Genomic DNA, 22,798 nt, shown 5'->3' on the forward strand with positions numbered 1-22,798 from the left:
CACCTCTTAGCTCTTTCTTTGTAAATCTTAGCACTCTCATAAGCTTCTAGTCTAAACTCATCCAACTCATTTAGTTGTAGCAGCCTCTTTTCTCCTGCTACTTAAGCATCAAGGTTGAGGAGTTTAGTGGCCCAAAAAGCTTTATGTTCAAGCTCTATAGGGAGGTGACAAGATTTTCCATATAATAGCTGAAATGGGGACTTCCCAATGGGAGTTTTGAAAGCTGTCCTGTATGCCCAGAGTGCATCTTCTAACTTTCTGGCCCAATCTTTCCTTGTGCTTCCCACTGTTTTTTCTAGAATTCTCTTCAACTCTCTATTTGCTAGTTCAGCCTGGCCATTAGTCTGAGGATGGTATGGTGTGGCTACTTTATGGATTACTCCATATTTGTGGAGGAGCTTCTCCAATTGTTTGTTGCAGAAGTGGCCACCACCATCGCTGACAAGACCCTTAGGTACTCCATATCTGGTGAAGATATGCTTCTTAAGGAATTGAAGGACAATCTGTGCATCACAAGTGGTTGTGGCTATGGCTTCCACCCACTTTGAGACATACTCCACTGCCACCAAGATGTATCTGAAAGAGTAAGAAGGGGGAAAAGGCCCCATAAAATCAATACCCCATAGGTCAAATAGCTCTACTTCCAAGATGAAATTCTGAGGCATCTCATTCCTTTTTGTCAAACCTCCAGCTCTTTGGCATTCATTGCATTGGTGAACAAACTCTCTGGCATCCTTGAAGATAGTTGGCCAATAGAAACCGCTTTGTAGTACCTTTGCAGCTGTTCTCTCTGGTCCAAAGTTTCCACCATATGCTGAACCATGACAGTGCCACAATATGTCCTTCATTTCATTTTCATGGACACATCTCCTAATCATTCCATCGGAGCACCTCTTGAATAAGAAGGGTTCGTCCCACAAGAACTTCTTTGCTTCATTAAGTAACTTTTTCACTTGTTGCCTAGAGAATTCTTGAGGTATCTTCCTTCCTACTTTGTAATTTGCTATGTCAGCAAACCAAGGTGCTTGTTGAATTTGAAACAGGTGCTCATCAGGGAAATTCTCATTTACTTGTTGTGGTCTATCTTGATAGGCCTCTTGTGGTACCCTTGATAAATGATCTGTACTTGATTTTCACTTCCCTTCCTATCTCTTACTTCAATATCAAATTCTTGTAGCAGCAGCACCCACCTAATAAGCCTTGGCTTTGAATCCTGTTTAGACATTAAATACTTGAGAGCGGCATGGTCAGTGTACACTATAACTTTTAAGCCAATCAAGTATTGCCTAAACTTATCAAACGCATAAACAATTGCCAAAAGTTCTTTCTCAGTGGTGGTATAATTTTTCTGTGTTTCATTTAACACTTTGCTAGCATAATATATGACATGGTGCAACTTATCTTCCTTTTGTCCCAGCACAGTACCAATAGCAAGGTCACTTGCATCACACATAAGTTCAAAAGGTAAGTTCCAATCAGGGGGTGTGATGATTGGTGTTGTGATGAGTTTTCTCTTTAAGGTTTCAAATGCATGCTTACAGTTGCCATCAAAGATGAAAGGGTTGTCAATCATTAGCAAATTGCTCAACGGCTTTGCTATTTTTGAGAAATCTTTGATAAACCTTCTGTAGAAACCAGCATGCCCCAGAAAGCTCCTTACTGCTTTCACATTAACGGGTATAGGAAGTTTTTCAATAATTTCTATTTTTGCTTTATCAACTTCTATGCCTTTGCATGATACTTTATGCCCAAGAACTATCCCTTCAGAAACCATGAAATGGCATTTTTCCCAGTTCAAGACCAAGTTAGTTTCTTGGCATCTTTTCAAAACAAGAGTTAAATGATGCAAACAAGTATTAAATGAATTGCCAAAGACAGAAAAATCATCCATGAAGACTTCTAAGAATTTTTCAACCATATCAGAGAAAATGGAAAGCATACACCTCTGAAACGTGGCTGGGGCATTGCATAACCCAAAAGGCATCCTCCTGTATGCAAAAACTCCAAATGGACATGCGAAGGCAGTCTTCTCTTGGTCCTTGGGATCCACCATGATTTGGTTGTACCCGGAATACCCATCCAAGAAGCAATAATAGGCATGGCCGGCCAATCTTTCCAGCATCTGATCAATGAATGGGAGAGGAAAATGATCTTTCCTTGTGGCATCATTCAATCTTCTATAGTCTATGCACATCCTCCACCCAGTCACTATTCTAGTAGGGATTAACTCATTCTTCTCAGTGGTGATGAATGTCATTCCTCCTTTCTTTGGTACAACTTGAACCGGGCTCACCCATGAGCTGTCAGAGATTGGGAAGATTATTCCAGCATTCCATAACTTCATTACTTCTTTTTGAACTACCTCCTTCATAGCTGGGTTGAGCCTTCTTTGGGGTTGAACCACAGGCTTTGATTCTTCTTCCAACAAAATCTTATGCATACAAATGGTTGGGCTAATGCCTTTGATATCGTCAATTGTCCATCCCAAAGCTGCTTTGTGAGTTTTCAACACTGCAATCAGCTTTGTTTCTTCTTCCATATTCAAGGAGGAGTTGATGATTACGGGTAAGGTCTCCCCTTCTCCTAGGAACACATACTTGAGGTGATGGGGCAGAGGCTTCAACTCCTGTTTTGGCTTCTCTTTCTCCTTGTCTTCACTGGAGATTTCTGCCACTTTTTCTTCCTGTTGCTCATGACAAGTGGCTTCTAACATTTCCTCCACCAGACTTTTTATCATATCCACGTTCATGTAGTTTTCTTGTTCAGGGGGTGTTGCATTGATTTGAAAACATTGATGACCATTTGTTCATTATGCACCCTAAAAATCATCTCCACCTTCTTTACATCAATAATAGCTCTAGCAGTGGCTAAAAATGGTCTTCCCAAGATGATTGAATTATTTCCTTCCTCCTCTGTATCCAGAATTACAAAGTCTGCAGGGAAGATAAACTCCCCAACCTTGACTAACAAGTTTTCCACAATGCCATTGGGTGTCTTGATTGATCTGTCAGCCATCACCAGAGACATCCTGGTGGGTTTGAGTTCTTCTATGGAAAGTTTTTTTTATCATTGATAACGGCATCAGATTAATGCTAGCACCAAGGTCACAGAGAGCTTTATCTAAGGTCATTTTGCCTATGGTGCATGAAACTACAAAGCTCCCTGGATCTGTGAGCTTTGGTGGAATACATCCTTGAATCACAGCACTACATTCTTCAGTGAGAAGTATAGTCTCCTTTTCCTGCCAACTCCTCTTCTTGTTGATGAGCTCTTTCAAGAATTTTGCATACAGGGGCATCTGCTCAAGTGCTTCGGCTAAGGGGATATTGATTTCCAACTTCTTGAAGACTTCAAGAAATTTTGGGAAGTGTTAGTCCTTAGTCTCTTTGCTGAACCTTTAAGGATATGGCAATGGAGGTGTGAAGTTCACTTCCTGTTTTTGTTCCTTTATTGCTTCCTTCTCTTTTCTTAATTTTGGTGCCTGGTCTTCCTTTTCTTGAGGCTGATTGCTTGCTGTTGCATTTTCATCATTGGCTTTCTCTCCTTCAGCTTGTTTTCCGTCACCTTCCTTTGGCTTCTTGGTTGCTTCTTCATTTTTCACCAGAATTTTTCCACTCCTTAACTGTATTGCCTTGCACTCCTCTTTTGGATTAGGAATGGTGTCACTTGGTAGTGAGCTTGATAGTTTCTCAACAGAAATCTACTTAGAGATTTGCCCAATCTGCCTCTCTAGGTTCTTCATGGAGGCTTCCTGGTTCTTTGTGGTCAGTTCTTTGTTCTTCATCATCTTCTCCATGAGCATCTCTAGATTAGTGATTCTCTGAGAGTCTTGGGAGATTGGTTGGTTGTGGGGTGTTGATGATTGATGGTAAGTATGTTGGTTAGTGAGTTGGTTATTGGATGGATGATGGTTAGAGTTGGGGTAAGTGTTTTGTGGTTTTCTGTATATGTTTTAGTTAGTGTTTGGCTGGTTGTTGTGGTTGGTGTTTTTCCAATTATTTTGAGTTGAGTTCCTTTGCCATGGCTGTTGAGTTTGATTGTGGTTGTCTCCCCATCTGAGGTTGGGATGGTTTTTCCAAGAGGGATTGTAAGTATCACCATAGACTTCATTTGATCCAGAATTTTGGTTGTGCATGTACTGGACTTGCTCTTGCTGTTGCTCCTCTTGAATTTCTTTATTTTACCCCCAAGTGGTTGATGGTTGGCTTGTGTTGACTGCTGCAACTTGGAGATTGTCAATCCTCTTAGCCATTTGCTCAAATTGTTGTTGAATTTGCTGTTGCATCATTTTGTTTTGAGCTAGGATCGAATCCACTCTTTCCAACTCCATCACTCCTTTCCTTTGTGATGGTTGACGTTGCCTTTGGTGAGCAAAGAAGTACTGGTTGTTGGCCACCATATCAATAAGATTCTGGGCTTCCTCTGTAGTTTTCATGAGTTGCAAAGAGCCTCCAGCTGAGTGATCCAATGCTTCCTGGGATTTCAATGTTAAGCTTTCATAAAAATTCTGCAACTTATCCCACTCAGTGAACATTTCAGGAGGACACTTCCTGATTAGAGCTTTGTATCTCTCCCATGCCTCATATATGGGTTCAGCCTCCATTTGTGTGAATGTTTGTACCTCAGTCTTCAACCTAATGATCCTTTGAGGTGGGTAGAATTTGGCAAGAAACTTGGTTACCAAATCATCCCAATTGTTGATGCTGTCTCTTGGGAAGGATTCCAACCATTGAGTGGCTTTGTCGCTGAGAGAGAATGGAAAGAGCAGTAGCTTGTAGCTGTCAGGAGGCACACCATTGGTTTTGACCGTGTCACAAATCCTCAAGAAGGTAGAAAAGTGTTGATTGGGGTCTTCAAGTGGTCCTCCTCCATAAGAGCAACTATTTTGAACCAAGGTGATGAGTTGTGGCTTTAGTTCGAAGTTGTTTGCATTTACATTTGGAGTTAAAATGCTGCTTCCACAATGTCTGGGATTTGCAAATGTGTAGGAGGCCAAAACTCTCCTCTGTGGTGGACTGTTGTTGTTGTTAGCTGCTCCTCCTGGTGGATTGGTTGAATATTCCTCCATGTCTTGAAATTCTTCTTCTGACTCCTCTCCAACAATGTTTTTCCCTCTTTCAGCTCTTCTTAATCTCCTGAGGGTTCGTTCTTCTTGTTCATGAAAGGTGGGTGTAGCTCTTCTTGTATCTGTCATATAAACACAACATAAGAAACACACAAAACCAGTGACACTTCAATCTATTGCTAAAGTGAAGTTTTAGTTAGCTTAAGCAAAAATTTAAACAGTTAGTGGGTCAATCAAAAATTAAAGAAACAGAAAAGAAAAAGTGCTTGATCTAGACCTCCACTTCACTTAATCATTGTTAATCTATTTCAATCCCCGGCAACGGCGCTAAAAACTTGATGTGCGGAAAATGATCCAACACAAACTCACCGGCAAGTGTACCGGGTCGCATCAAGTAGTAAAACTCACTTAGAGTGAGGTCGATCCCACAGGGATTGAAGGATTGAGCAATTTTAGTTTAGTGGTTGATTTAGTCAAGCGAATCAAGTATTGGTTGAGTGTTTATAATTGACAGAAGCTAAATTGCATGAAATGTAAAGGGAAAAGGGATAATTGCAGTAAACTAAAGAGCAAAGAAAGTAAAGAGACTGAATCTTAAAGTGCAAGTAATATAAAGTGCAGGAACTTAGATTGCAAGAAATTTAAATGGCTGAAGCTTAAAGTGCAAGAAATGTACATTGCTTGAATTGTAAAAGGGATTGGGAATTAGGATTACAGAATTTAAACAAGAACAAGTAGATTGCATTAAACATAAAAGAGGAAATTGGCTTGTAGTGAAGTAAATCTTGACAGAAAAGTAAAATGCCTTGAAGAATTTAAAAACAGGAAAGCAGTTCTTAATTTGTAGCAATTTAAAAGTGGTTCAAGATCTCAGGAGTGGAAGAGACTAGATAACAAGTCTAGATCTCAAATCCTTCCTTGATCCAACAAGAACAATTGCAAAAGAAGTAAAGAAAAGTAAATTATAGAAAGAGTAGAAGCAGACACAATAAACAAAAAGTAAAATTCAATTATGCAAAAAAAAAAATAAACAAGAGATCTCAAGGTGAGATTGAAACAGAAGTTCTTCAATTCTTCACCCAAGATCCAAAGCAAGAAAAGTAAAGAGTGCTCAAGCAAGAACAAGGAAGAAGAGAGATCAATTCTCCTTTCCAATTCTCTAAGAAATTCCAAAGTTCAAAATTAAAATGCAAGTAAAAAGGAAAATTCAAAATGAAGTCTAGAGGTCCTAATTACATCAAACTAGCTCCTATTTATACACTTTCTATTCTTGGATTTTGGAATTTGGATGGACGTTTGATTTGGTGAAGATTTGAATTTAATTGGATTTTTGATTGATTTTTCAGCCCATGAAGAATGTGGTTCTAGGAGGATGCTCAGCTCACAAGTTGAGCTGAGCATTGAGGCCTTGTGTGGATTCCCTTGTAGCGTGCAATGCATCAGGGGAATGCTCAGCTCAACTTGTGAGCTGAGCATTGGTGCCTTGGTGCCAATTTGTGCGCTGCCCTTGGACCGTGTCATGCGCGCTCCATTCCTTCCTGGCCGTGCCAAGATGTGCCCCCTTGCACCAAGAATAGCGCTCTGCTCACTAAGTGAGCTGAGCATTGGCTCTTCCAAGGGGAGGTCCTTAGTTCGAAACCCATGGGAAGCATGCGCTACCCATTTCTTTGATTGCCTTGCTTCCTTGCTTCCTCAAGGTGTGGGGTTCGAACCTTGGGGGATGCATTTGGCCATTTTTTGCTTATTTTTCCTTGTGGGTAGCTGGTGCACGAAATTGTGATCAATACTTTTCACAACTCAAATAATCCCCGGTAATGAAACCAAAAACTTGGTGTTCAATACCATGGCATAAACACAACTTCGCACAACTAACCAGCAAGTGTACTGGGTCGTCCAAGTAATAAACCTTACGCGAGTAAGGGTCGATCCCACAGAGATTGTTGGTATGAAGCAAGCTATGGTCACCTTGTAAATCTCAGTCAGGCAAACTCAAATGGGTATGGTGATAAACGCATAAAACATAAAGATAAAGATAGAGATACTTATGTAATTCATTGGTAGGAACTTCAGATAAGCGTATGAAGATGCCTTCCCTTCCGTCTCTCTGCTTTCCTACTGTCTTCATCCAATCCTTCTTACTCCTTTCCATGGCAAGCTTAAGCAAGGGTTTCACCGTTGTCAGTGGCTACCTCCCATCCTCTCAGTGGAAATGTTCAACGCACCCTGTCACGGCACGGCTATCCATCTGTCGGTTCTCAATCAGGCCGGAATAGAATCCAGTGATTCTTTTGCGTCTGTCACTAACGCCCCGCCCTCAGGAGTTTGAAGCACGTCACAGTCATTCAATCATTGAATCCTACTCAGAATACCACAGACAAGGTTAGACCTTCCGGATTCTCTTGAATGCCGCCATCAGTTCTAGCCTATACCACGAAGACTCTGATCTCACGGAATGGCTGGCTCGTTTGTCAGGCGAGCACTCGGTTGTCAGGCGATCAACCATGCATCGTGTATCAGGAATCCAAGAGATATTTACCCAATCGAAGGTAGAACGGAGGTGGTTGTCAGTCACACGTTCATAGGTGAGAAAGATGATGAGTGTCACGGATCATCACATTCATCAAGTTGAAGAACAAGTGATATCTTAGAACAAGAACAAGCGGAATTGAATAGAAGAACAATAGTAATTGCATTAATACTCGAGGTACAGCAGAGCTCCACACCTTAATCTATGGTGTGTAGAAACTCCACCGTTGAAAATACATAAGAACAAGGTCTAGGCATGGCCGAATGGCCAGCCTCCCAATGATCTAAGAACTAGATGTCCAAAGATGATCTAGAGATCTAAAGTGATCAAAAGATTCTAATACAATAGTAAAAGGTCCTACTTATAGAAAACTAGTAGCCTAGGGTGTACAGAGATGAGTAAAAGACATAAAAATCCACTTCCGGGCCCACTTGGTCTGTTCTTGGGCTGAGCAATGAAGCATTTTCGTGTAGAGACTCTTCTTGGAGTTAAACGCCAGCTTTTATGCCAGTTTGGGCGTTTAACTCCCATTTTGGTGCCAGTTCCGGCGTTTAACGCTGGAATTCCTAAGGGTGACTTTGAACGCCGGTTTGGGCCATCAAATCTTGGGCAAAGTATGGACTATCATATATTGCTGGAAAGCCCAGGATGTCTACTTTCCAACGCCGTTGAGAGCGCGCCAATTGGGCTTCTGTAGCTCCAGAAAATCCTCTTCGAGTGCAGGGAGGTCAGAATCCAACAGCATCTGCAGTCCTTTTTTGGTCTCTGAATCAGATTTTTGCTCAGGTCCCTCAATTTCAGCCAGAAAATACCTGAAATCACAGAAAAACACACAAACTCATAGTAAAGTCCAGAAAAGTGAATTTTAACTAAAAACTAATAAAAATATACTAAAAACTAACTAGATCATACTAAAAACATACTAAAAACAATGCCAAAAAGCGTACAAATTATCCGCTCATCACAACACCAAATTTAAATTGTTGCTTGTCCTCAAGCAACTGAAAATCAAATAAGATAAAAAGAATAGAATATGCAATGAATTCCAAAAACATCTATGAAGATCAGTATTAATTAGATGAGCGGGGCTTTTAGCTTTTTGCCTCTGAATAGTTTTGGCATCTCACTCTATCCTTTGAAATTCAGAATGATTGGCTTCTCTAGGAACTCAGAATCCAGATAGTGTTATTGATTCTCCTAGTTAAGTATGATGATTCTTGAACATAGCTATTTACTGAGTCTTGGCCGTGGCCCAAAGCACTCTGTTTTCCAGTATTACCACCGGATACATACATGCCACAGACACATAATTGGGTGAACCTTTTCAGATTGTGACTCAGCTTTGCTAGAGTCCCCAATTAGAGGTATCCAGGGTTCTTAAGCACACTCTTTTTGTCTTGGATCACAACTTTATTTTTCTTTTTCTCTTTTCTTTTTTCGTTTTCTTTTCTCCCCTTTTTTTTTTCGAAATTTTCTCCTTCTCTTTTTTTTCATTGCTTTTTCTTGCTTCAAGAATCATTTTTATGATTTTTCAGATCCTCAGTAACATGTCTCCTTTTTCATCATTCTTTCAAGAGCCAACATTCATGAACCACAAATTCAAAAGACATATGCACTGTTTAAGCATACATTCAGAAGACAAAAATATTGCCACCACATCAAAATAATTAAACTGTTATAAAATTCAAAATTCATGCAATTCTTTTTCTTTTTTCAATTAAGAACAATTTTTTATTTTTATTTAAGAAAGGTGATGGATTCATAGGACATTCATAACTTTAAGGCATAGACACTAAGACACTAATGATCACAAGACACAAACATAGACAAACATAAGTACTAAAATTCGAAAAACAGGAAAAGTAAAGAACAAGAAAATTAAGGAACGGGTCCACCTTAGTGATGGTGGCTCTTTCTTCCTCTTGAAGGTCCTATGGAGTACTTGAGCTCCTCAATGTCTCTTCCTTGTCTTTGTTGCTCCTTTCTCATGATTCTTTGATCTTCTCTAATTTCATGGAGGATGATGGAGTGTTCTTGATGCTCCACCCTTAGTTGTCCCATGTTGGAACTCAATTCTCCTAGGGAGGTGTTTAGTTGCTCCCAATAGTTTTGTGGAGGAAAGTGCATCCCTTGAGGAATCTCAGGGATCTCATGATGAGTGGGGTCTCTTGTGTGCTCCATCCTCTTCTTAGTGATGGGCTTGTCCTCATCAATAGGGATATCTCCCTCTATGTCAACTCCAACTGAATAACAGAGGTGACAAATGAGATGAGGAAAGGCTAACCTTGCCAAGGTAGAGGACTTGTCTGCCACCTTATAGAGTTCTTGAGCTATAACCTCATGAACTTCTATTTCTTCTCCAATCATGATGCTATGAATCATGATAGCCCGGTCTATAGTAACTTCGGACCGGTTGCTAGTGGGAATGATTGAGCGTTGAATAAACTCCAACCATCCTCTAGCCACGGGCTTGAGGTCATGCCTTCTCAATTAAACCGGCTTCCCTCTTGAATCTCTCTTCCATTGGGCGCCCTCTTCACATATGACTGTGAGGACTTGGTCCAACCTTTGATCAAAGTTGACCCTTCTAGTGTAAGGATGTTCATCTCCTTGCATCATGGGCAAATTGAATGCCAACCTTACACTTTCCGGATTAAAATCCAAGTATTTTCCCCGAACCATAGTAAGATAATTCTTTGGATCCGGGTTCACACTTTGATCATGGTTCTTGGTGATCCATGCATTGGCATAGAACTCTTGAACTATTAAGATTCCGACTTGTTGAATGGGGTTGGTAAGAACTTCCCAACCTCTTCTTCGGATCTCATGTCGGATCTCCGGATATTCACTCTTTTTGAGTGAAAAAGGGACCTCGGGGATCACCTTCTTCAAGGCCACAACTTCATAGAAGTGGTCTTGATGCACCCTTGAGATGAATCTCTCCATCTCCCATGACTCGGAGGTGGAAGCTTTTGCCTTCCCTTTCCTCTTTCTAGAGGTTTCTCCGGCCTTGGATGCCATAAATGGTTATGGAAAAACAAAAAGCAATGCTTTTACCACACCAAACTTAAAAGGTTTGCTCGTCCTCGAGCAAAAGAGCAAAGAAGAGAGTAGAAGAAGAAGAAATGAGGAAGAAGGGAATGGCTTTGTGTTCGGCCAAAAAGGGGGAGAAGTGGTGTTTAGGTTGTGTGAAAATGAAGGACTGAAGGAGGGTTTATATAGGAGTGGGGGAAGGGTAGGGTTCGGTCAAGTGAGGGTGGGTTTGGGTGGGAAAGTGGTTTGAATTTGAATGGTGAGGTAGGTGGGGTTTTATGAAGGATGGATGTGAGTGGTGAAGAGAAAGATGGGATTTGATAGGTGAAGGGTTTTTGGGGAAGAGGTGGTGAGGTGATTGGTGAATGGGTGAAGAAGAGAGAGAGAGTGGTGGGGTAGGTGGGGATGCTGTGGGGTCCACAGATCCTGAGGTGTCAAGGAAAAATCATCCCTGCACCAAATGGCAAGCAAAAATGTGTTTTTAGCCAATTCTGGCGTTAAACGCCGGGCTGGTGCCCATTTCTAGCGTTTAACGCCAGTCTGGTGCCCCTTTCTGGCGTTAAACGCCCAGAATGGTGCCAGACTGGGCGTTAAACGCCCATTTGCTAGCCTGACTGGCGTTTAAACGCCAGCAGGTTCTTCCTCCAGGGTGTGCTATTTTTCTTTCTGTTTTTCATTCTGTTTTTGCTTTTTCCATTGATTTTGTGACTTCTCATGATCATCAACCTACAAAAGACATAAAATAACAAAAGAGAATAGATAAAATATAACATTGGGTTGCCTCCCAACAAGCGCTTCTTTAATGTCAGTAGCTTGACAGAGGACTCTCATGGAGCCTCAGAAATGCTCAGAGCTATGTTGGAACCTCCCAACACCAAACTTAGAGTTTGAATGTGGGGGCTCAACACCAAACTTAGAGTTTGGTTGTGGCCTCCCAACACCAAACTTAGAGTTTGACTGTGGGGGCTCTGTTTGGCTCTGTTTTGAGAGAAGCTCTTCATGTTTCCTCTCCATGATGACAGAGGGATATCCTTGGGCCTTAAACACCAAGGATTCTTCATTCACTTGAATGATCAACTCTCCTCTATCAACATCAATCACAGCCTTTGCTGTGGCTAGGAAGGGTCTGCCAAGGATGATGGATTCATCCATGCACTTCCCAGTCTCTAGGACTATGAAATCAGTAGGGATGTAATGGTCTTCAACTTTTACCAAAACATCCTCTACAAGTCTATGGGCTTGTTTTCTTGAGTTGTCTGCCATCTCTAGTGAGATTTTTGCAGCTTGCACCTCAAAGATCCCTAGCTTCTCCATTACAGAGAGAGGCATGAGGTTTACACTTGACCCTAAGTCACACAAGGCCTTCTTGAAGGTCATGGTGCCTATGGTACAAGGTATTGAAAACTTCCCAGGATCCTGTCTCTTTTGAGGCAGTTTCTGCCTAGACAAGTCATCCAGTTCTTTGGTGAGCAAAGGGGGTTCATCCTCCCAAGTCTCATTTCTAAATAACTTGTCATTCAGCTTCATGATTGCTCCAAGGTATTTGGAAACTTGCTCTTCAGTGACATATTCATCCTCTTCAGAGGAAGAATACTCATCAGAGCTCATGAATGGCAGAAGTAAGTCTAACGGAATCTCTATGGTCTCATTTTGAGCCTCAGATTCCCATGGTTCCGCATTGGGGAACTCATTGGAGGCCAGTGGACGTCCATTGAGGTCTTCCTCAGTGGCGTTCACTGCCTCTTCTTCCTCCCAAAATTCGGCCATGTTGATGGCCTTGCACTCTCCTTTTGGATTTTCTTCTGTATTGCTTGGGAGAGTACTAGGAGGGAGTTCAGTAATTTTCTTGCTCAGCTGACCCACTTGTGCCTCCAAATTTCTAATGGAGGATCTTGTTTCAGTCATGAAACTTTGAGTGGTTTTGATCAGATCAGAGACCATGGTTGCTAAGTCAGAGTTATTCTGCTTAGAACTCTCTGTCTGTTGCTGAGAAGATGATGGAAAAGGTTTGCTATTGCTAAACCTGTTTCTTCCACCATTATTATTGTTGAAACCTTGTTGAGGTCTCTGTTGATCCTTCCATGAAAAATTTGGATGATTTCTCCATGAAGGATTATAGGTGTTTCCATAGGGTTCTCCCATGTAATTCACCTCTTCCATTGAAGGGTTCTCAGGATCATAAGCTTCTTCCTCAGATGAAGCTTCCTTAGTACTGCTTGGTGCATTTTGCATTCCAGACAGACTTTGAGAAATCATATTGACTTGTTGAGTCAATATTTTGTTCTGAGCCAATATGGCATTCAGAGTGTCAATCTCAAGAACTCCTTTCTTCTGACTAGTCCCATTGTTCACAGGATTCCTTTCAGAAGTGTACATGAATTGGTTATTTGCAACCATTTCAATCAGCTCTTGAGCTTCTGTAGGCGTCTTCTTCAGATGAAGAGAGCCTCCAGCAGAGCTATCCAAAGACATTTTGGATAGTTCAGAGAGACCATCATAGAAAATACCTATGATGCTCCATTCAGAAAGCATATCAGATGGACATTTTTTGATTAATTGTTTGTATCTTTCCCAAGCTTCATAGAGGGATTCTCCTTCCTTCTGTCTGAAGGTTTGGACTTCCACTCTAAGCTTACTCAATTTTTGAGGTGGAAAGAACTTTGCCAAGAAGGCATTGACTAGCTTTTCCCAAGAGTCTAGGCTTTCTTTAGGTTGAGAGTCCAACCATGTCCTAGCTCTGTCTCTTACAGCAAAAGGGAATAGCATAAGTCTGTAGACCTCAGGGTCAACCCCATTAGTCTTGACAGTGTCACAGATTTGCAAGAATTCAGCTAAGAACTGATGAGGATCTTCCAATGGAAGTCCATGGAACTTGCAATTCTGTTGCATTAGAGAAACTAATTGAGGCTTAAGCTCAAAGTTGTTTGCTCCAATGGCAGGGATAGAGATGCTTCTCCCATAGAAGTCGGGAGTAGGTGCAGTAAAGTCACCCAGCACCTTCCTTGCATTGTTAGCATTGTTGTTGTTTTCGGCTGCCATGAGTTCTTCTTCTTTGAAGAATTCGGTTAGGTCCTCTACAGAGAATTGTGCCTTAGCTTCTCTTAGCTTTCGCTTCAAGGTCCTTTCAGGTTCAGGGTCAGCCTCAACAAGAATGCTTTTGTCTCTGCTCCTGCTCATAAGAAAGAGAAGAGAACAAGGAAATATGGAATCCTCTATGTCACAGTATAGAGATTCCTTTAGGTGTTAGAGGAGATGAAAAGTAGAAGACAGAAATAGAAAATTCGAACTTATCAAAGAAGATGGAGTTCGAATTTTGCATTAAGGAATAGTGTTAGTCCATAAATAGAAGGATGTGAGAAGAAGGGAAGCAATTTTCGAAAACTAAGTAAAAGATTTTGAAAACATTTTGAAAAACACTTAATTGATTTTCGAAAACCAAGAGTGGAAAAGAAATCAAGTGATTTTTGAAAAAGATTTTGAAATTAGAAATCAAAAAGATTTGATTGAAAACTATTTTGAAAAAGATGTGGTTAAGAAGATATGATTAGTTTTAAAAAAAATGTGATTGAGAAGATATGATTTGAAAAACATTTTTAAAAAGATTTGATTTTAAAAATTAATGACTTGGCTATCAAGAAAAGATATGATTCAAACATTAAACCTTCCTCAACAGAAAAGGCAATATGCTTGAAATGTTGAATCAAATCATTAATTGATAGCAAGTATCTTTGAAAAAGGAAAGAAATTGATTTTGAAAAAGATTTTATTGAAAAGATATGATTTGAAAAAAGATTTGATTTTGAAAAACTTTGAAAACCTGAAAAAAAATTGCATTGAAAACAGAATCTTCCCTCTTGTGCCATCCTGGCGTTAAACGCCCAGAATGGTGCACATTCTGGCATTTAACGCCCAAAACACTACCTTTTTGGGCGTTAAATGCCCAACCAGGTACCCTGGCTGGCGTTTAAACGCCAGTCTGTCCTTCTTCACTGGGCGTTTTGAACGCCCAGCTTTTTCTGTGCAATTCCTCTGCAGTATGTTCTGAATCTTCAATTCTCTGTATTATTGACTTGAAAGGACACAAATTAAAAATATTTTTGGATTTTTAATAATAAGAAATAATCAAAATGCAACTAAAATCAAATAAACAATGCATGCAAGACACCAAACTTAGCAGTTTGTATACTACTGACACTAATGAGAATGCATATGAGACACATAAACACTCAAGTCAAAAGAATTCAAAGATCAGAGTAAGAAATCATCAAGAATTACTTGAAGATCCTTAAGACACATGAATGAATGTATGCAATTGACACCAAACTTAAAATGAAACACTAGACTCAAAAATATTTTTGGATTTTATGATTTTGTAAATTTTTTTGTGCTTTTTCAAAAATTAAGTGGAAAAAGAAAATAAAGGTATCAAAATTCTTAATGAGAATTCCAGGAATCATGCAATGTTAGTCTAAAGCTCCAGCCTAAAGGAATTAGACATGGCTAGCCAAGCTTCAGCAGGACATTGCATTCAAGAGCTAAATTGATGAAAATCAATCAGCCTTGGTGATGATAAGAACATCACCTTGAAACACTAGAATTCATTCTTAAGAACTCTGAAGAAAAATACCTAATCTAAGCAACAAGATGAACCGTCAGTTGTCCATACTCGAACAATCCCCGGCAACGGCGCCAAAAACTTGGTGCACGAAATTGTGATCAATACTTTTCACAACTCAAATAATCCCCGGTAATGAAACCAAAAACTTGGTGTTCAATACCATGGCATAAACACAACTTCGCACAACTAACCAGCAAGTGTACTGGGTCGTCCAAGTAATAAACCTTACGCGAGTAAGGGTCGATCCCACAGAGATTGTTGGTATGAAGCAAGCTATGGTCACCTTGTAAATCTCAGTCAGGCAAACTCAAATGGGTATGGTGATAAACGCATAAAACATAAAGATAAAGATAGAGATACTTATGTAATTCATTGGTAGGAACTTCAGATAAGCGTATGAAGATGCCTTCCCTTCCGTCTCTCTGCTTTCCTACTGTCTTCATCCAATCCTTCTTACTCCTTTCCATGGCAAGCTTAAGCAAGGGTTTCACCGTTGTCAGTGGCTACCTCCCATCCTCTCAGTGGAAATGTTCAACGCACCCTGTCACGGCACGGCTATCCATCTGTCGGTTCTCAATCAGGCCGGAATAGAATCCAGTGATTCTTTTGCGTCTGTCACTAACGCCCCGTCCTCAGGAGTTTGAAGCACGTCACAGTCATTCAATCATTGAATCCTACTCAGAATACCACAGACAAGGTTAGACCTTCCGGATTCTCTTGAATGCCGCCATCAGTTCTAGCCTATACCACGAAGACTCTGATCTCACGGAATGGCTGGCTCGTTTGTCAGGCGAGCACTCGGTTGTCAGGTGATCAACCATGCATCGTGTATCAGGAATCCAAGAGATATTCACCCAATCGAAGGTAGAACGGAGGTGGTTGTCAGTCACACGTTCATAGGTGAGAATGATGATGAGTGTCACGGATCATCACATTCATCAAGTTGAAGAACAAGTGATATCTTAGAACAAGAACAAGCGGAATTGAATAGAAGAACAATAGTAATTGCATTAATACTCGAGGTACAGCAGAGCTCCACACCTTAATCTATGGTGTGTAGAAACTCCACCGTTGAAAATACATAAGAACAAGGTCTAGGCATGGCCGAATGGCCAGCCTCCCAATGATCTAAGAACTAGATGTCCAAAGATGATCTAGAGATCTAAAGTGATCAAAAGATTCTAATACAATAGTAAAAGGTCCTACTTATAGAAAACTAGTAGCCTAGGGTGTACAAAGATGAGTAAAAGACATAAAAATCCACTTCCAGGCCCACTTGGTGTGTGCTTGGGCTGAGCAATGAAGCATTTTCGTGTAGAGACTCTTCTTGGAGTTAAACGCCAGCTTTTATGCCAGTTTGGGCGTTTAACTCCCATTTTGGTGCCAGTTCCGGCGTTTAACGCTGGAATTCCTGAGGGTGACTTTGAACGCCAGTTTGGGCCATCAAATCTTGGGCAAAGTATGGACTATCATATATTGCTAGAAAGCCCAGGATGTCTACTTTCCAACGCCTTTAAGAGCGCGCCAATTGGGCTTCTGTAGCTCCAGAAAATCCTCTTCGAGTGAAGGGAGGTCAGAATCCAACAGCATCTGCAGTCCTTTTTTGGTCTCTGAATCAGATTTTTGCTCAGGTCCCTCAATTTCAGCCAGAAAATACCTGAAATCACAGAAAAACACAAAAACTCATAGTAAAGTCCAGAAAAGTGAATTTTAACTAAAAACTAATAAAAATATACTAAAAACTAACTAGATCATACTAAAAACATACTAAAAACAATGCCAAAAAGCGTACAAATTATCCGCTCATCAGTAGCGCCTCCTTCATCCCCCTTGGTCATGGGTTGAAGTCTTGGAGCATGCACTTGCAACTTGTTTTCTTTGAATTATTTCTTCAATGCTTTTGTCAATGCTCACTTGGTGAGCTGAGCATTGTTTTTCCTTTCCTTGTTTCTTGGCTTCCTATTGTGCTCAGCTCACAAAGTGAGCAGAGCATTGTGCCTTGGTTCCATGGGAGTAAGTATAGCGCTCACTTAGTGAGCTTGGTGCTCTTGGGGAGAGCTTCATGGTTTGTTGCGCCACACTCCCTCCTTTCTTGGCCACACTTTTTCTTCCTTGAGCCACACTTCTTAGGCCACAATTTCTTCTTTTCTTCTTTTCTTCACCTACAATTAATCAAAACAACCAATCAAAGTATCACCAAATTCACAAGGTTTATAAATCATTAAAACTCAATTAAATTTAGCCTAAACCTCATGATTTAGCATCAATTATATGGTGGTTGTTTGATTCAAAGAAGTCATGCATTTCCATTCCAAATCACTTACTTAGAATGCAAGAAAGTGCATAAAACCTAATGAAAACAAAGAAAAAGACTAGTGAAACTAGGCTAAGATGACTTGTCATCAGTATGCTTGTCTCTTTAAGTTAATCAAAAAGAAAATGTTATGGAAAGAACAAGAATGGAGTCATTTTGTGAAGTGCATTCTAAGTGTTTGTGGTAGGATGATTAGTAAGCTAAGTTGGTTCACCAATAAAGGAAAGAAAGCAACTATCCATCCTAAGTCATAAATTTGAGACACATCCCTTGAGGCTAGCTAAATAATAAGATCCCAACAAGAAAAGAAAAAGAGTAATACAAGTGGAAATAAGAAAGGGAACACAAAAAGGAACAATGCTAGGCACCAAGGGTTGTGAAGCTGAGGCATGTGTCTGTGGTGTTTATGTACAAGGGATATACTTGGATGAATAAGCTCTTAGGGGTGCCTTATCACTTGGTAACTTGGATTAACTAATCCGGGATTATCAGCTGAAAATCCACTATCAAGAGTAACCCTTGTTACAGAGCACTTAGTAACCCAAAGAGGTGCTGGACACCAAAGTCTCAAGAAAGAAAAAATAACAAACCATGTGTCTGTGGTGTGTATGTACGAGGGAAAGAGACTTGAGGGAGTAAGTCCTTAGGGGTGTCTTAACACCTAGCACCTTAAAACCAACTGGTTTGGGAGTGTTGGCTGAAAGCTTATCATAAAAAGTCGCCCTCTTATAGAGCACTTAGCCAAAAGAAAAATGTAATAAGCTTAAAGAGAAGGATCAATAAGGAAGAAGCCTCAAGGGATGCTATCAAGAGAGTAAGTAGGGATTTGATAAAGGCTTGAAACCTAAAAGGAAAGAACCTAAGTTGCTATGCATGAAACTCCATGAACCATGAATGCTAATCCCATCTTTTCTTCTTGTTCTTTTATTTCATTTTGCTTATGCTTCAGTACTTGCCTAGGGACAAGCAAGCTTTAAGTTTGGTGTTGTGATGCCAGGGCATCTAGGCCAGTTTCGCTGACCTTTTCTTTACTGTTTTAGGGTAGTTTCGTGCATTTTCCTAGTAAACAAGGCAAGTTTTGGGTGAAAATACACTTACACCTTCATTCAAGCAACTATTGTGAATTTTGCATGATTTCATGAGATTTTTTGCCAGAATTACATGATATTTTAATGATGCATAATCTCATGATTTTGGCTAGAGCTTTGATGCACTTTAATTGCTTGATTTCAGGACAAATGAAGCATGGAAGAATCACGTTAGCATTCACGTTAACTTAGTTAACGTGACTACTAACATGGGATGGCAATTGGCTTGCAACGTTAATGAGAAAAGTGATCACCAATAACGTTTCTCCTCAACGCTAGTGGTAAAAGTGAACACCACTAACGTTGGGAAACTAGGCAATGCCCCACGTTAAGAGTCACGTTAACTAAGTTAACGTGAACTCTAACGTGGACAAGGATCAACACTGCCAACGTTAGTGACATTCACTTTTGTCACTAACGTTGGATCATTTTCATTGCCTACGTTAACTCTCACGTTAATATTTTAACGTGAAAGTTAACGTGGAGTGGGGTTCAAAGAACCAACGTTAGTGACACTCACTTTTGTCACTAACGTTGGAAGATGGCTTCATTACTACGTTAAAAGCCACGTTAACTTAGTTAACGTGGGTTCTAACGTAGGGGATTAAGGCAATTAGAGCGTTAGTGACAAAGGTGAGTGTCTGATGAGCGGATAATTTGTACGCTTTTTGGCATTATTTTTAGTATGTTTTTAGTATGATCTAGTTAGTTTTTAGTATATTTTTATTAGTTTTTAGTTAAAATTCACTTTTCTGGACTTTACTATGAGTTTGTGTGTTTTTCTATGATTTCAGGTATTTTCTGGCTGAAATTGAGGGACCTGAGCAAAAATCTGATTCAGAGACTAAAAAGGACTGCAGATGCTGTTAGATTCTGACCTCCCTGCACTCGAAGTGAATTTTTTGGAGCTACAGAAGCCCAATTGACGCGCTCTCAACGGCGTTGGAAAGTAGACTTCCTGGGCTTTCCAGCAATATATGATAGTCCATACTTTGCCCAAGATTTGGTGGCCCAAACCAGCGTTCAATGTCACCATCAGAATTCCCAGCGTTAAACGCCGGAACTGGCACAAGGATGGGAGTTAAACGCCCAAACTGGCACCAAAGCTGGCGTTTAACTCCAAGAAGAGTCTCTACACGAAAATGCTTCAATGCTCAGCCCAAGCACACACCAAGTGGGCCCGGAAGTGGATTTTTATGTCATTTACTCATTTCTGTAAACCCTAGGCTACTAGTTCTCTATAAGTAGGACCTTTTACTATTGTATTTTCATCTTTTGATCTTTGGAATCTTTTGATCTTTAGATCTTTTGATCACGTTTGGAGGCTGGCCATTCGGCCATGCCTAGACCTTGTTCTTATGTATTTTCAACGGTGGAGTTTCTACACACCATAGATTAAGGTGTGGAGCTCTGCTGTACCTCGAGTATTAATGCAATTACTATTGTTCTTCTATTCAATTTCGCTTGTTCTTGTTCTAAGATATCACTTGTTCTTCAACTTGATGAATGTGATGATCCGTGACACTCATCATCATTCTCACCTATGAACCTGTGCCTGACAACCACCTCCGTTCTACCTTAGATTGGGTGGATATCTCTTGGATTCTTTAACCGGAATCTTCATGGTATAAGCTAGAATTGATGGCGGCATTCAAGAGAATCCGGAAGGTCTAAACCTTGTCTGTGGTATTCTGAGTAGGATTCAATGATTGAATGACTATGACGAGCTTCAAACTCTTGAAGGCTGGGCGTTAGTGACAGACGCAAAAGAATCACTGGATTCTATTCCAACCTGATTGAGAACCGACAGATGATTAGCCGTGCCGTGACAGGGTGCGTTGAACATTTTCACTGAGAGGATGGGAGGTAGCCACTGACAACGGTGAAACCCTTACATACAGCTTGCCATGGAAAGGAGTAAGAAGGATTGGATGAAGATAGTAGGAAAGCAGAGAGACGGAAGGAACACAGCATCTCCATATGCTTATCTGAAATTCCCACTTATGAATTGCATAAGTATCTCTATCTTTATCTTTATGTTTTATTCATCATTCATAACCCTTTGAGTTTGCCTGACTAAGATTTACAAGGTGACCATAGCTTGCTTCATACCAACAATCTCTGTGGGATTGACCCTTACTCGCGTAAGGTTTATTACTTGGACGACCTAGTACACTTGCTGGTTAGTTGTGCGAAGTTGTGTTTATGCCATGGTATTGAACACCAAGTTTTTGGGTTCATCACCGGGGATTAATTGAGTTGTGAGAAGTATTGATCACAATTTCGTGCACCAAGTTTTTGGCGCCGTTGCTGGGGATTGTTGAGTTTGGACAACTGACGGTTCATCTTGTTGCTTAGATTAGGTATTTTTCTTCAGAATTCGTAAGAAAGAATTCTAGAGTTTCATGATGATCTGTTGAAGTCTGGCTGGCTGTGAAGCCATGTCTAATTTTATTGGACCGAGGTTTCAACTTATCATTACAAGAGCTTGTTGATTTCTATCAATCTTGCTGTTGGAGCAATGATCTGTTAAAGCTTGGCTGGCCATTGGCCATGTCTAGTGTTTTGGACCGGAGCTTTCTTTGAAAGCTTGGCTGGCTATGAAGCCATGTCTAATTCCTGGACCGGAGTCTTAGACTAGCATTGCAATGATTCTTGGAATTCTCATTAAGAATTTTGATACCTTTATTTTCCTTTCCACTTAATTTTCAAAAAATCCAAAAAAAATTTACAAAATCATAAAAACCAAAAATATTTTATATTTCTTGTTGAGTCTAGAGTCTCATGTTAAGTTTGGTGTCAATTGCATGTTTTTGTTCTTCTTGCATTCATTCATGTGTCTTAAGTGATCTTCAAGATGTTCTTGATGATTTCATTGCTCGGATCTTTGAATTCTCTTGACTTGAGTGTTTTGTTGTTTCTCATGTGCAATCTCATTCTGTTAGTGGCAATAGTATACAACTTGCTAAGTTTGGTGTCTGCATGCATTGTTTATTTGATTTTAGTTGCATTGTGATTATTCTTCATTATTAAAAATCCAAAAATATTTTTAATTTGTGTCTTTTCAAGTCAATAATACAGAGAATTGAAGATTCAGAACATACTGCAGAGGAATTGCACAGAAAAAGCTGGGCGTTCAAAATGCCCAGTGAGGAAGGCAAACTGGCGTTTAAACACCAGCCAGGGTGCCTGGCTAGGCGTTTAACGCCCAAAAGGGTAGTAGTTTGGGTGTTAAACGCCAGAATGTGCACCATTCTGGGCGTTTAATGCCAGGACGGCACAAGAGGGAAGATTCTGTTTTCAATGCAAATTTTTTTCAAGTTTTCAAAATTTTTCAAAATCAAATCTTTTTCAAATCATATATTTTCAATCAAATCTTTTTCAAAATCAATTTCTTTCTTTTTTCAAAGATACTTGCTATCAATTAATGATTTGATTCAATAATTCAAGTATGTTGCCTTTTCTGTTGAGAAAGGTTTAATGTTTGAATCATATCTTTTCTTGTTAGCCAAGTTATTAATTTTTAAAATCAAATCTTTTTAAAAATGTTTTTCAAATCATATCTTCTCAATCACATCTTTTTTTTAAAACCAATCATATCTTCTTAACCACATCTTTTTCAAAATAGTTTTCAATCAAATCTTTTTGATTTCTAATTTCAAAATCTTTTTCAAAATTCACTTTACTTCTTTCTCGTTCATGGTTTTCGAAAATCAATTAGTGTTTTTCAAAATGTTTTCAAAATGTTTTACTTAATTTTCGAAAATTACTTCCCCTCTTCTCACATCCTTCTATTTATGGACTAACATTATTCCTTAATGCACAATTCGAACTCCATCTTCTTTGATAAGTTCGAATTTTCTACTTCTGCCTTCTATTTTTCCTCTGACACCTCAAGGAATCTCTATACTGTGACATAGAGGATTCCATATTTTCTTGTTCTCTTCTCTTTCATATGAGCAGGAGCAAAGACAAAAGCATTCTTGTTGAGGCTGACCCTGAACCTGAAAGGACCTTGAAGCGAAAACTAAGAAAAGCTAGGGCACAATTCTCTGTAGAGGACCTAACAGAAATCTTCAAAGAAGAAGAACCCATGGCAGCCAAAAACAACAACAATGCTAACAATGCAAGGAAGGTGCTGGGTGACTTTACT

General features: G+C 39.9%; 1 non-coding gene and 1 pseudogene across 1 annotated transcript; one reads left to right on the forward strand and one right to left on the reverse strand.

Annotated features, from left to right (window-relative positions):
* The window catches only part of LOC140183530 (uncharacterized), a 210,884-nt pseudogene that overhangs the window by 68,976 nt on the left and 119,110 nt on the right, over positions 1-22,798 (reverse strand).
* On the forward strand, positions 13,152-13,259 carry LOC112793656 (small nucleolar RNA R71). Its single transcript, XR_003198358.1, has one exon. It is a non-coding gene; the product is annotated as a small nucleolar RNA R71 (small nucleolar RNA).

The sequence above is a fragment of the Arachis hypogaea genome, chromosome 3, assembly GCF_003086295.3.
Source record: "Arachis hypogaea cultivar Tifrunner chromosome 3, arahy.Tifrunner.gnm2.J5K5, whole genome shotgun sequence".
Lineage (NCBI taxonomy): Eukaryota > Viridiplantae > Streptophyta > Magnoliopsida > Fabales > Fabaceae > Arachis > Arachis hypogaea.